Source organism: Globicephala melas, chromosome 21 (assembly GCF_963455315.2).
Source record: "Globicephala melas chromosome 21, mGloMel1.2, whole genome shotgun sequence".
Classification (NCBI taxonomy): Eukaryota; Metazoa; Chordata; class Mammalia; order Artiodactyla; family Delphinidae; genus Globicephala; species Globicephala melas.
The window spans coordinates 7,292,090-7,303,096 of record NC_083334.1 but is presented as its reverse complement, the minus strand read 5'-3'; the positions used below and the strand labels follow the sequence as shown (position 1 = coordinate 7,303,096).

General features: G+C 39.9%; 1 pseudogene; it reads left to right on the top strand.

Annotated features, from left to right (window-relative positions):
• The first annotated feature begins 10,151 nt into the window (after nucleotides 1-10,151).
• Nucleotides 10,152-10,572, top strand: LOC115867645 (large ribosomal subunit protein uL14-like; annotated as a pseudogene).
• Nucleotides 10,573-11,007: the final 435 nt, after the last annotated feature.

Sequence of the window (11,007 nt, the reverse complement as noted above, 5' to 3'; positions counted from 1 at the left end):
CCATTCATTATACTAGCAATTGGAAATCTAAGTTTTCTTAATAAAAGAGTGGCTAAAATACGGTATAGCAATATCATGGTACTTTATGCAATTGATGAAAACAATAAGGTAGGGTTGTGTATGCAGATAAAGAATGATGTATATCAAACATTATACGAGTTAACAGGTCAAATAATAATAGGTATGGTATGATCCAAATTGGGTTAGAAAAATAATTATGTGGTGTTGATAGAATAATACAGTTGACATCAGCAAGAGAAGTCGAGCTATATGAGTTGAACATTGAGATATTTATAAATATATATGAAAGGCCTGGAATGGTACATAAACCGTTAATTATTTTTAATTGGGGGAGTGTTTTTGGTCAATGGACTAATAGAAACGTTTACTTTTTACTTTATAGAATATTTATTACTTTTTTTTACAGTAGACTTCTCCTACTTTTATTTTTTAAATATGAGACCAATGTCAAGAAACGTTAACGTTCTTGGAAATATCTACAAGAATCTTTCAAACCTCTCATGGTTTCCCCATTCTCTTCTTTTTAACTTTACTTTTCATCAAGAACCAGCATTTAATAGAAATGTACAACTATTCTTATCAATATTTTAAAAAATGTATTACTAACATTTAAGTCATATGTTTTACCCTCTTTCCCACTATATAAGTGCTGTATTTTCATGATATCCTGTTTAAAAGGATTTTTTTATCCGACATGTAAATTAAGAAAATTAAACTGAAGACCAAATAAATACATTTCTGCTAGGAATGTGCAGACACAAACCCAGAGATAGAAGCAAAGTTTATCTTCATGTGTTAAGAGTCCCATCAGCTCCTCTTTTCAGCAAAGTAACAATTAGGGATCCTCTGCACCTACAAGAGGAGGGTGCTTTGACTTTATTTCTCATTTCTCTCATTCTTTTCAAATAGTTATTGGCCAATCGAAAAGTGACACTTATAGATTTTTATGCTAGTTCATTACACATTAAAGGAGGGCACTGAAATAATCTGACTTGCGTAATTGTGCAAAGAAAGAAAACTAAAAAGTGGACCTACTCTAAAGGGCTGAAAATCCATCTAAGCTAAATTTTGGAAACTTCAGCCATTACTGGATCTGTTACTAGATCTGTGTCTTCCGTCTTCCATTTGTTAGTTTCAGAAGAATTTCGGCCGGCAACCTACTCTCTTCCAAGGGAGAAAAATAAATTAGGGGATGCACAGGTATTTAAAATGGGAAATGTAGTTGTAAACACATTTTAACAAAGAACAGAATAAAAATCCAAAAATGACAGCACTGCTTCGAACCAAAATCAGTGCACAATTCTGAAGATGGTTCCCAAAGGTTTTACTTCTAATAATTCACCATTTTTGCTGAGTACCCCAAATTCTCATGAACAAATTTGCTGCATTATTAACTCAAACTGGCTTGTTATATCAGGGACTTCTTCCACACATGTGAGAAAAGTATTTTTTTAAAGGCAAGAAAACTTATAGATCTAGCATGTTTGTATGACAAGTCCTGTTAATTTATGATCACTCATTCATCATAAGTCAGTGACGCTGTCATTTATTCAATAATCTACCCACCCATTTTCTCCTGTCTTTTTACAATGTCTTTCATTTCTTTAGGACATGACTCACCTACACTTTTGCAATTACTAAAAAGTTTTCTTTTTTCTCCTGTTCTCTGATTAGTCTTCAACGGGGCAGTCTTAACTCCACTATGAAAAATCACCCAGTATTCCTCGTACTCTGTACGTACTCTGTACCTGTAAAGCCCACGACTGTGTTCCATACTTCACATATTCACAAATTCCACCCACCCCCATCTTCAGAACTTGCTTATGTTGTCTCTGTCTCATTATATCCCTTTCTCCTGCCAACTTCACATGATCAAATCCCAGCCATCTTCCAACACTCTCTCAAGAGCAGTTCAGAAGAACTCCGCAATTCCATGAAAATCCTCTTTTTCTCATTGCCCTTATGTCACTTCCCCTAAACTCTCTAATTAAAATGGGATACATTCTACTTTAATCACCAGTATTTACCTATACCTAGAAAAAAAATCTTTCTTAGTATATACATCTCCCTAAGCGCAGGATCCACACCTGATTGATTTTTGGATTGCAGGCGATGCTTGGATTAAGGGTTCAGCAAATAATTCTCAATGTGCTAAGATTCTGTAAATAAACACCTTTATTTTTTTAATAATGCATTTAAAAAACATGATGTCTTAAGAATCCAGAACACCTTACATATGCTCCATCATTCTAATTTGCAGATTAGAAAACTGAAACACGACTGTTATCGGACTTTCCCAAGATTATACATAAAAGGTGAATTGGAGCTAATATTCAAATTCTGTTTTGAAAACATTCCTTTGTACTGAATCTCTTAAAGTGTAAATTACATAACGCATGAATCTATTAGTGGTCCTCACATATCTCACCAATATTACAGGGGCCTCTGAGATTTCCAACATGGGGCAAGAGCTATGCTATTCCCTCCTTCCTCATAATACGAGAGATTTCATCTTACTATGAATCACTGCTGACCATTCATAAGATTTCACCAACTTATGTTTAAAAGAGAGAGAATTTAGTCTATGAGCTATTACAGCAAACACAGCTACATTAATACAGACAACCTTTTAAAAAGATAAGTGCCCTTCGTAAACCATTCCCTGATGTAAATTCTATCATTAATCCCTTAAAACCATAGCATGTCATTCCTTAAGCTAACGTCTTTCTCTCCTTTAGCTCTCTTTTCCCTTCCTCTTCTTTTTCCTTCTCCCCTTCTTTTCGAGTTTCCCATTAAAATTCAAATATGCATGAGAAAAATAATACCTTAGTAAGGATTCAGTTCAGTAATTCTTACTGAGCAAACAAAGCCATGATTCTGAGAACACCGAGATAAACAAAATACCTTCTCTGTCCTCATGGGTAATACAAGGCAGATGAGATCGCCACTCACTCTGCCACATGGGATGCCCAGCAGGGCTTCTTACTGATAAACTGATGAACAACCCTTAAAAAAGTTCTTCCCGAGGTTGGCAGCATAAGAGAAAGGGCACTGACACTGGTGGGAACTGGGAAAGTAAAAGTACAGATGTGAATGCCATGTTTAGAGAGTAGCCTGTGGTAAATGGTCCTTAAATAATTAATCTTCAGTTTCACATTATCCTGGTGCTGCTGAAGGGTAGACCATCTGCAGTGGAAGATGGAAGACAGAGGTGAGGTGATAAATGGGAAGAGAGAAGCGTCAGAGCATCAGCATGATGACAAATCCAGTCAAGGAAGGAGGGAGGAGAGGATGCTATGGAGAAGAAGATGCAGGCAAGGCCAGCTCCATGGAATGGACTTCACTTTACATCACAAATAGAACCAAACAAAATGCAGAATGAAATTTATATGGTGATGATCTCGAATCCCTCGGAAACCTCAGACTCTGTGATGTGGGTCCTTGATTTATTTGCAAGATTTCAGACTCTTCTAGGCAGGGAATCTGGAGTTCTACAGGATAGACCAAACCTTTTACCAGAGTGATTTCAACTCAGTGTGGTTAGACAGATAGATCATTATGCGTGATTAAATATTTAAAATGAAAATATCAATAGTTCCTAGTTAAACCTTCTGGCTAGAATATGAGATTCCACAACAGAAAGTTCTTGGAGTAGGGGAGGCGGATATGAGAAAAGGACATAAATGCCACACAAACTGCAGATCGTTGGCATAGAGAGAACAGCCAAAGAGCAAGGAAAAAATATTAAAAAAAAAAAAAAAAAGGAAAATGGTGATGATGGGCATGGGCAGCATCGACAGAGGGCAAGTTTGTCTTACAGTTGAATAAAATTTTTTCAGGCAAAAACAAAGCAAATTTTTTTTAGAGCACAGTGTACATGAGGCATTTAGGGATCACAGACGTTTTCCACACCAGGTGTATGATCTTGATCAAGTTCTGGAGACTCTAAACTTCAGCTCCAGGTCTGCTTAGTGAGCACCTCACCTGCCACCTACCTCCTGGGGGTCACCAAGATCCAGTGAGATAAGAGGTGAAAGCACTTAGCACAATGAGGACGTTGGGCGGGACTCAGTGAATGTTGTGTCCTGATCACTGGAGGACTGAGAAGCAGTTTCTGGGCGACCTCCCACCAGGAGTGTTGCCGGAAGCATTCACCCCTCACCCCATCCTGCATCAGGCAGGACAAAATGAAATCCACATGTGAGAGCAAAATAAAAGCCCTAATGGAACCACAGTCAAAAATAATGAGCCAGTGTAGGGAGGTTCCTCAAAAAGCTAAAAATAGAACTACCATATGACCCAGCAATCCCATTCCTGGGCATAGACCTGGACAAAACCATAATTCCAAAAGACACATGCACCCCAATGCTCATCACAGCACTGTTTACAATAGCCAGGACATGGAAGCAACCTAAATGTCTATCAACAGAGGAATGGAAAAAGAAGATGTGGTGGTAAATATATATAATGGAATATTACTCAGCCATAAAAAGGAACAAAATTGTGCCATTTGCAGAGACGAGGATGGACCTAGAGACTGTCATACAGAGTGAAGTAAGTCAGAAAGAGAAAAACAAATATCGTATAATATTGCTTATATGTGGAATCTAGAAAAATGGTACAGGTGAACTTATTTGCAAAGCAGAAACAGACACACAGATGTAGAGAACTAACTTATGGACACCAAGGAGGGCAGAGGGGTGGGATGAACTGGGAGATTGGGATTGACATAGATACACTACTACTATGTATAAAATAGATAACTAATGAGAACATACTGTATGGCACAGAGAACTCTACTCAGTGTTCTGTGGCGACCGAAACGGGAAGGAAATCTGAAAAAGTGGGGATATATGTATACACATAACTGATTCACTTTGCTGTACAGCAGAAACTAACATTGTAAAGCAACTATATTCCAATAAAAATTAATAAAATAAAAATAATGAGCCATTTAAGTACTTTTCTTGGAAAGGGGGAAAGGAAATAGTCTTTCATGCACTTCCAGTAAGATGGGATCAGAAAGCAGCAGCTTTGGAAGGTCACCTCCACCCCAGCTATCCCTCCAGGGTCAGCCCCAGCAGTCCTACCTACGTGGACAATTGGTTTTCAAAATGAGTTTGCAGCCTGGTGAAAAGAGAAGATGGCTGAGTACTGTTACCAGCAATGGCTCTTGGGAGAGCGGTGCACCTTCGCCTACTTTGTTAGTTATTTGTACGGAGGCATCTCTGTTTTCAGAGCTGACAGCTCCCTTTCCACGCACTCTGGCTGTAGGTGCAGAGTGTTTGAAATTGCTGTGGATGTCACCTGGGCACATTTGCAAGGAAAGCAGCACTCAGGCAGGGGACCTCGCAGGGAGAAGCAACAGGAAGGACCGATTCGCTAAGAACCCTTCACTCCTTGCTTCCCAAAATCAAACGCGATCCCCTCCTCCCAGATTGCCTTAAAAAGTTTACGTTTTGAAATTCAGATTCGCCGCATTTGAAGACACAAACATGCTCTCCCTTCCCCAACCTTCCCAGCCACCCGTGGTAGCTCTCCCCCTGTCAAGAGCCTGGCCCAGCAATCGCTTCTCTTTCCTCATAGTTTGAGCCGGTGGAGATGGACTTGTCTGGAGTGAAAATGGAGTTTCCCGTGATGCATTTGAAAGGAGATGCTGGTCTGGGCTCATCCGCCAGGCTTTGCAGAGAGCAAAGGCCTGCTCTTCCCAACCGCATAAATTAGGACCACTGCAAAGTCGGTGCAACTGAGCTCCTCTACTCCAGCATGATTTGAAAGGCATAGCTTGAAAATCGTTTATGAAATAGAGAGAATTTAAACACGTGGAATTTAAGGAGCCACTCTCCCTTTTCAGAGAAATTTACCATTTGAGGTAAAGGGACCAGGGCGTATGTTGCCTTTTGTCTGCTCTCCAGGGAGAATTTGCTGCCTCAACCCTGCTGAAAGCAGCCTCACAGAGTCAGTATAAATCTAATACCACTTCTCCAGAAACAACTCAAAATAACTTGCATACTAGAGCAAATGCCCAGGATCTCCTCTGGGGAAACAAGGCGGCAGGATGCTTGAAAGTAGCCTGGGTAGCAAGCAGGAAGCTCTGTTCCTTTTCAGTGGCTCCCAGACAGCAGGTGCTCAGCAGAGCTGGCATTCTGGTCCTCCCTTGCACGTGAGTGTCGTCTATGCCATGGGCATCTTCTCTAAATAATAACCATAGCTACATTCATGAAACCATCCTATAGCGTTCTTCAAAAACGCTGCACGCATTAGCTCAGCAAATCCTTAAGTCAGCCTGTGGAGTAGATACTATTGATATTATTATCCTTATTTTACATAAGACAGTATTGGAGAAGCCCCAGGTCACAGAACTGCTGAGTGGAGAAGGGCAGTCTGGCTCCAGGGGCCACCCTCTTCACGTCCAAACGACACACATTAATGCAACATCAATAACGCGGATAAAGTGATGAGCAAGAAAGGATGAATTATGAAAAAGAAATTCAGTCTCTGGGCTTGATGTTTGATTGTGGTTGAACAAACCATAGCGTTGTCTCTCTGGATCTCTTAATGCTCAGCAGTTAGCACAGTGGATGTTCAATAGTGGGTGTTGAATAAAAGTACATCGCATGAATCATTGCAAAGAGGAGTCTCTATAATAAGACTGTTCTTGAAGAATCAAGACCAGTAGAAAACCAGAAAGGACAAGAGCAGACTTGACACAATTCAGGACACTATTTTAAAAGCTTAGAGAAACTTGGCCTATTGGTAGAGTGACTTAAGCCCAAATAAATTAATTTAACAACCTCAACTTTAATTGACTTAGTATTAGGGACCAATAATGCATATCTAATTAGTGGCTGACCTGAAATATTTACACACACACACACACACACACCCCCCCCCGAACACATGAGTACTCTCTGCCCAATAAGCATTGCGAAATGGTAAGTTTAGCTCTATCTATCTACCATCTGTCTGTCAATCTATCAATTATCTATCATCTATCTTTCTATTACTTATCTATGAATTGATTTATATATCTCGCTGGGGATGTGTAATGGTGTGTAGACTTATTAACGTGTTAAGCTTCAGAGTAGCACATATGGACTCTACATAATACTATCAAAGACTAGATAATAAGGAGATATTTAGGAAAAGCACTTAAAATTTCTGACAATTATTGGCATTGTTCATTTTTCGTTGGATGATAAGAAGGGGCTTTGTTTGTTAAAAAGAGCACACTGATTATATGATAAATGATAAAAGGTCACAGACAATTGATAAGTCTTTTTTAAGCTACTTAGTTGATTTATTTTAAATTACTGCACAAAATAATATTTTATTCTTAGGTACGGCCCGTTATGAGATGTAAGCCGAGATTACATACTTAAAATGTGTCCAAAGGTTAACTACAAATGAATGCTTCCAAAAATATAAGAAATTAGCACCTGAAAGTCAAATATGTGTAACTATACAGTCAGCTAAAAATGGAAAGAATGCTGTTATTGAATTGTTGGGAAGTGAATACAAACTGGGTGACAATTGTTCACGTGTCTCCATTTTCTCTGGAAAACAATGAAGGTGACATCCTTGACCTCAACTTCCCCCCAAACGGTAAGGAGACTAATTAGTGTTTGTGAAGAATTTTTAATATCTTGGCTTCGAGAAAACGGTGACAAATGGTGTCTGATACTGCAAGTGTCATTTCATTTGAATGATAAACAAAAAAATAATTTTTACCAAAAGAATAACTTCTATCCATAAGGACTGAATAATTTAAGGGTGATTCAGAAACAGCTCTACTGATTGTTTCATCCCCTAGGAAAGTAGGTTTTCTTCTCTCTTCAATTTCACCCTGGAGAAATATTATATGCAACCTGGTTTCCTTTTTGTACAGAGGGAACAAATATTGAAGCATGATTTAAAAAGAGTATCAGAATGAGCGGTGATACAAAATTATGTTGAAGGTTGTGTGAGCGCTGCCATTATTCTCTAGGGAGTTGATGTCTAGACTAACGCCGTGTGTTTCCTGAGGATTTGATTTAAAGTTAGGGCAGCGGTTCTCAAACTTTAACAGGCATTTGGGTCACCTGTAGGGTCTGTTAAAAGAGATTTCCACGATCCCTAAGTCCAGGGCGGGGACAGAGAATTTGTACTTCTACCAAGTGCCAGGTGAGGCTGAGGCCGCTCTCCAGGGACCACAGTTTGAGAAAGACTGAGTTAGGAAATCCCATGGTTTCCAAACCACAGTCCATTCGATTCACCCAGGGAGCTTTGGTAAAAATGCAGGTTCCTGACCCTGGCCCAGTCACCAGCATCAGTGTTTCCAGGGCATACAATTTAATAATCTGCACTGGTTTTAAGCTCACCAGGTCACCTCGACTCATAGGTGCAAAAGCCAGTGGATCCAACCATTTCACTCAGGGCTATTGAATCCAGAATCAAGTCGGACACTTCTATGTGTTCAGAGCCTCTACCTGGCTCATCTATGATGACCTACTGCTTTGGAACCAACACTTGTGACATTGCCGTGTCGCATGCTTTAATGTTCTAGAAGACTGCAGTTAACAGTTCCTATGGAAAAGACCTTTTGTTAGGTCTCTCTCTGACGTACCCAAGCATAAAAGAAGCAGTATAGTGTGCACAGTCCTTAAAAACACTGATTCTGGCGTCTGACTATCTGGGCTTGAAGGGGGCCGTCATTCACCAATCGTGGTAACGTTGAACAACGTTTCTAAATTCTCTCTGGCTCGGTTCTCCTTCTGTAAAATGGGGATCGTAGTACCTCCCCATTAAGAACTAAGTTCATTAAAATTGGTAAAGCACCTTAGAGTGGTGCCTGATATACTTTAATTTTTCATGTAATTTTTTAAATGTATGATTGGATGCTATTGAGCATCTTTAGCTCAGCACAGCTTTTCAAGTAACGTTTTTCTAAAATAGAATACGTTCTTTCGAAGAGTAGTTATTCCTCTCCTCCAGGTGGCATTCAAATATAGGCGGGGCAACTTCTAGATCAGGGTATTTTATTTTAATGTGTGTGTGTGTGTGTGTGTGTGTGTGTGTGTGTGTGTGTGTGTGTGTGTGTGTGTGTGTGTGTGTGTGTGTGTGTGTGTGTGTGTGTGTGTGTGTGTGTGTGTGTGTGTGTGTGTGTGTGTGTGTGTGTGTGTTACACAGGCCTCTCACTGTTGTGGCCTCCCCCGTTGCGGAGTACAGGCTCCAGACGCGCAGGCTCAGCGGCCATGGCTCACGGGCCCAGCCGCTCCACGGCATGTGGGATCTTTCCGGACCGGGGCACGAACCCGTGTCCCCTGCATCGGCAGGCGGACTCTCAACCACTGCGCCACCAGGGAAGTCCAGATCAGGGTATTTTAGATGCGGTCCATGATTGGATGAGTGACAACAGGACATTTCAAATAACCTGGAGAGACAGATCTCCAGGGAAGCCTCTGAGGATTATTTTCAAATTCCTGGCTGAGCTGGTGCTTTGTCCTCCTTGACTTGCCATATGTCCCCATGCTGTTTAGACTATGTGATTGACCACAAGACCCTGACAAGTCCTCTGTAAACAAAATCAAAAGAAGAGGATTGGCCTGACTGGGACTTGGAATGGGCAGCTACATACCCTGCTTGATCACAAGACTTTAGAGAGTAAATACTTTCCTGAAACTTAATTGTTCTTGATAAGTTTCATTTGCTTAAGCCTCCTGCTTGTCTCGTAAAAATGCGAAGACGTTACTGGTAACAAACACAAACAACACAAGTACTGATAAATTTTAAATAAAGGCTTATCATTCAATAAGGCTTCATCCCTGTGGATGGATTTACAGGATTATTCCAGAATCTGAGAGTATTGAATCTTGTGTGTCCTTGTGTTGCATCCCCTCCCCCCAAAAAAAGGGTGAAGGAGAAGAATTAGGCTAAGGAAGGATCCTGAAAATATTAACACAAAATTGAAGCTGCGTTTCATAGTTTGTCCCTCTTTGGGTAATGTTGTAATGATCATTGCTCAAGTAGAAGTTTTTAATGCCACTTTTTGTTTTGGAACCTAGAAAACCAATTAAACTAAAACTAGCTTTAAGAACTAGTCAAGTTTTGTTTGTTTGTTTGTTTGTTTTTGTCCCTTTCCGGCCTTCAAGATGTTGAAGCGAGGACGTGGTGGGTCCTCTGGTGCGAAATTCCGGATTCCTTGGGTCTTCCGGTTGGAGCCGTGATCAACTGTGCTGACAACACAGGAGCCAAAAATCTGTATATCATCTCTGTGAAGGGGATCAAGGGACGACTGAATAGACTTCCTGCTGCTGGTGTGGGTGACATGGGGACGGCCACATCAAGAAAGGCAAACCAGAGCTCGGAAAGAAGGTACATCCAGCAGTGGTAATTCGACAACGAAAGTCATACCGGAGAAAAGATGGTGTGTTTCTTTATTTTGAAGATAATGCAGGGGTCATAGTAAACAATAAAGGCGAGATGAAAGGTTCTGCCGTCACAGGACCAGTTGCAAAGGAATGTGCAGACTTGTGGCCCAGGATTGCACCCAATGCTGGCAGCACTGCATGATGCGTCGGTGTATTTGTAAAAGAAAAAAAAAAATAAAAATTATTTGCTCCAAAAAAAAAAGAACTAATAAATAAAATATGACTAAATTTCTTCTATAAAAATCAATATTTCTAATGCCCGCCATTCAGAAGGATATAAAAAATGCAAACTTACACTGCACTGGTAAAAATCAAAGTTCAAGGGCCATTTTAAAATATGTTAAAAACAAAACAACAAAGCTTGTGAACTAGAAATTTCGCTTACAGGAATTTCTTTAAGGAAATCATAATGTACGTGTGCAAAATACTGTTACATAACAGTATTTTAAGTACTATTAAAAATGAAATGTCCAGTGATACAATATTGGTTAAAAGTTATGATACATACATAGAATAGAATCCTATGTCTTTACTAGACTATAAATTGAAGGAGTAAATTATTAATTTGAAATTATAT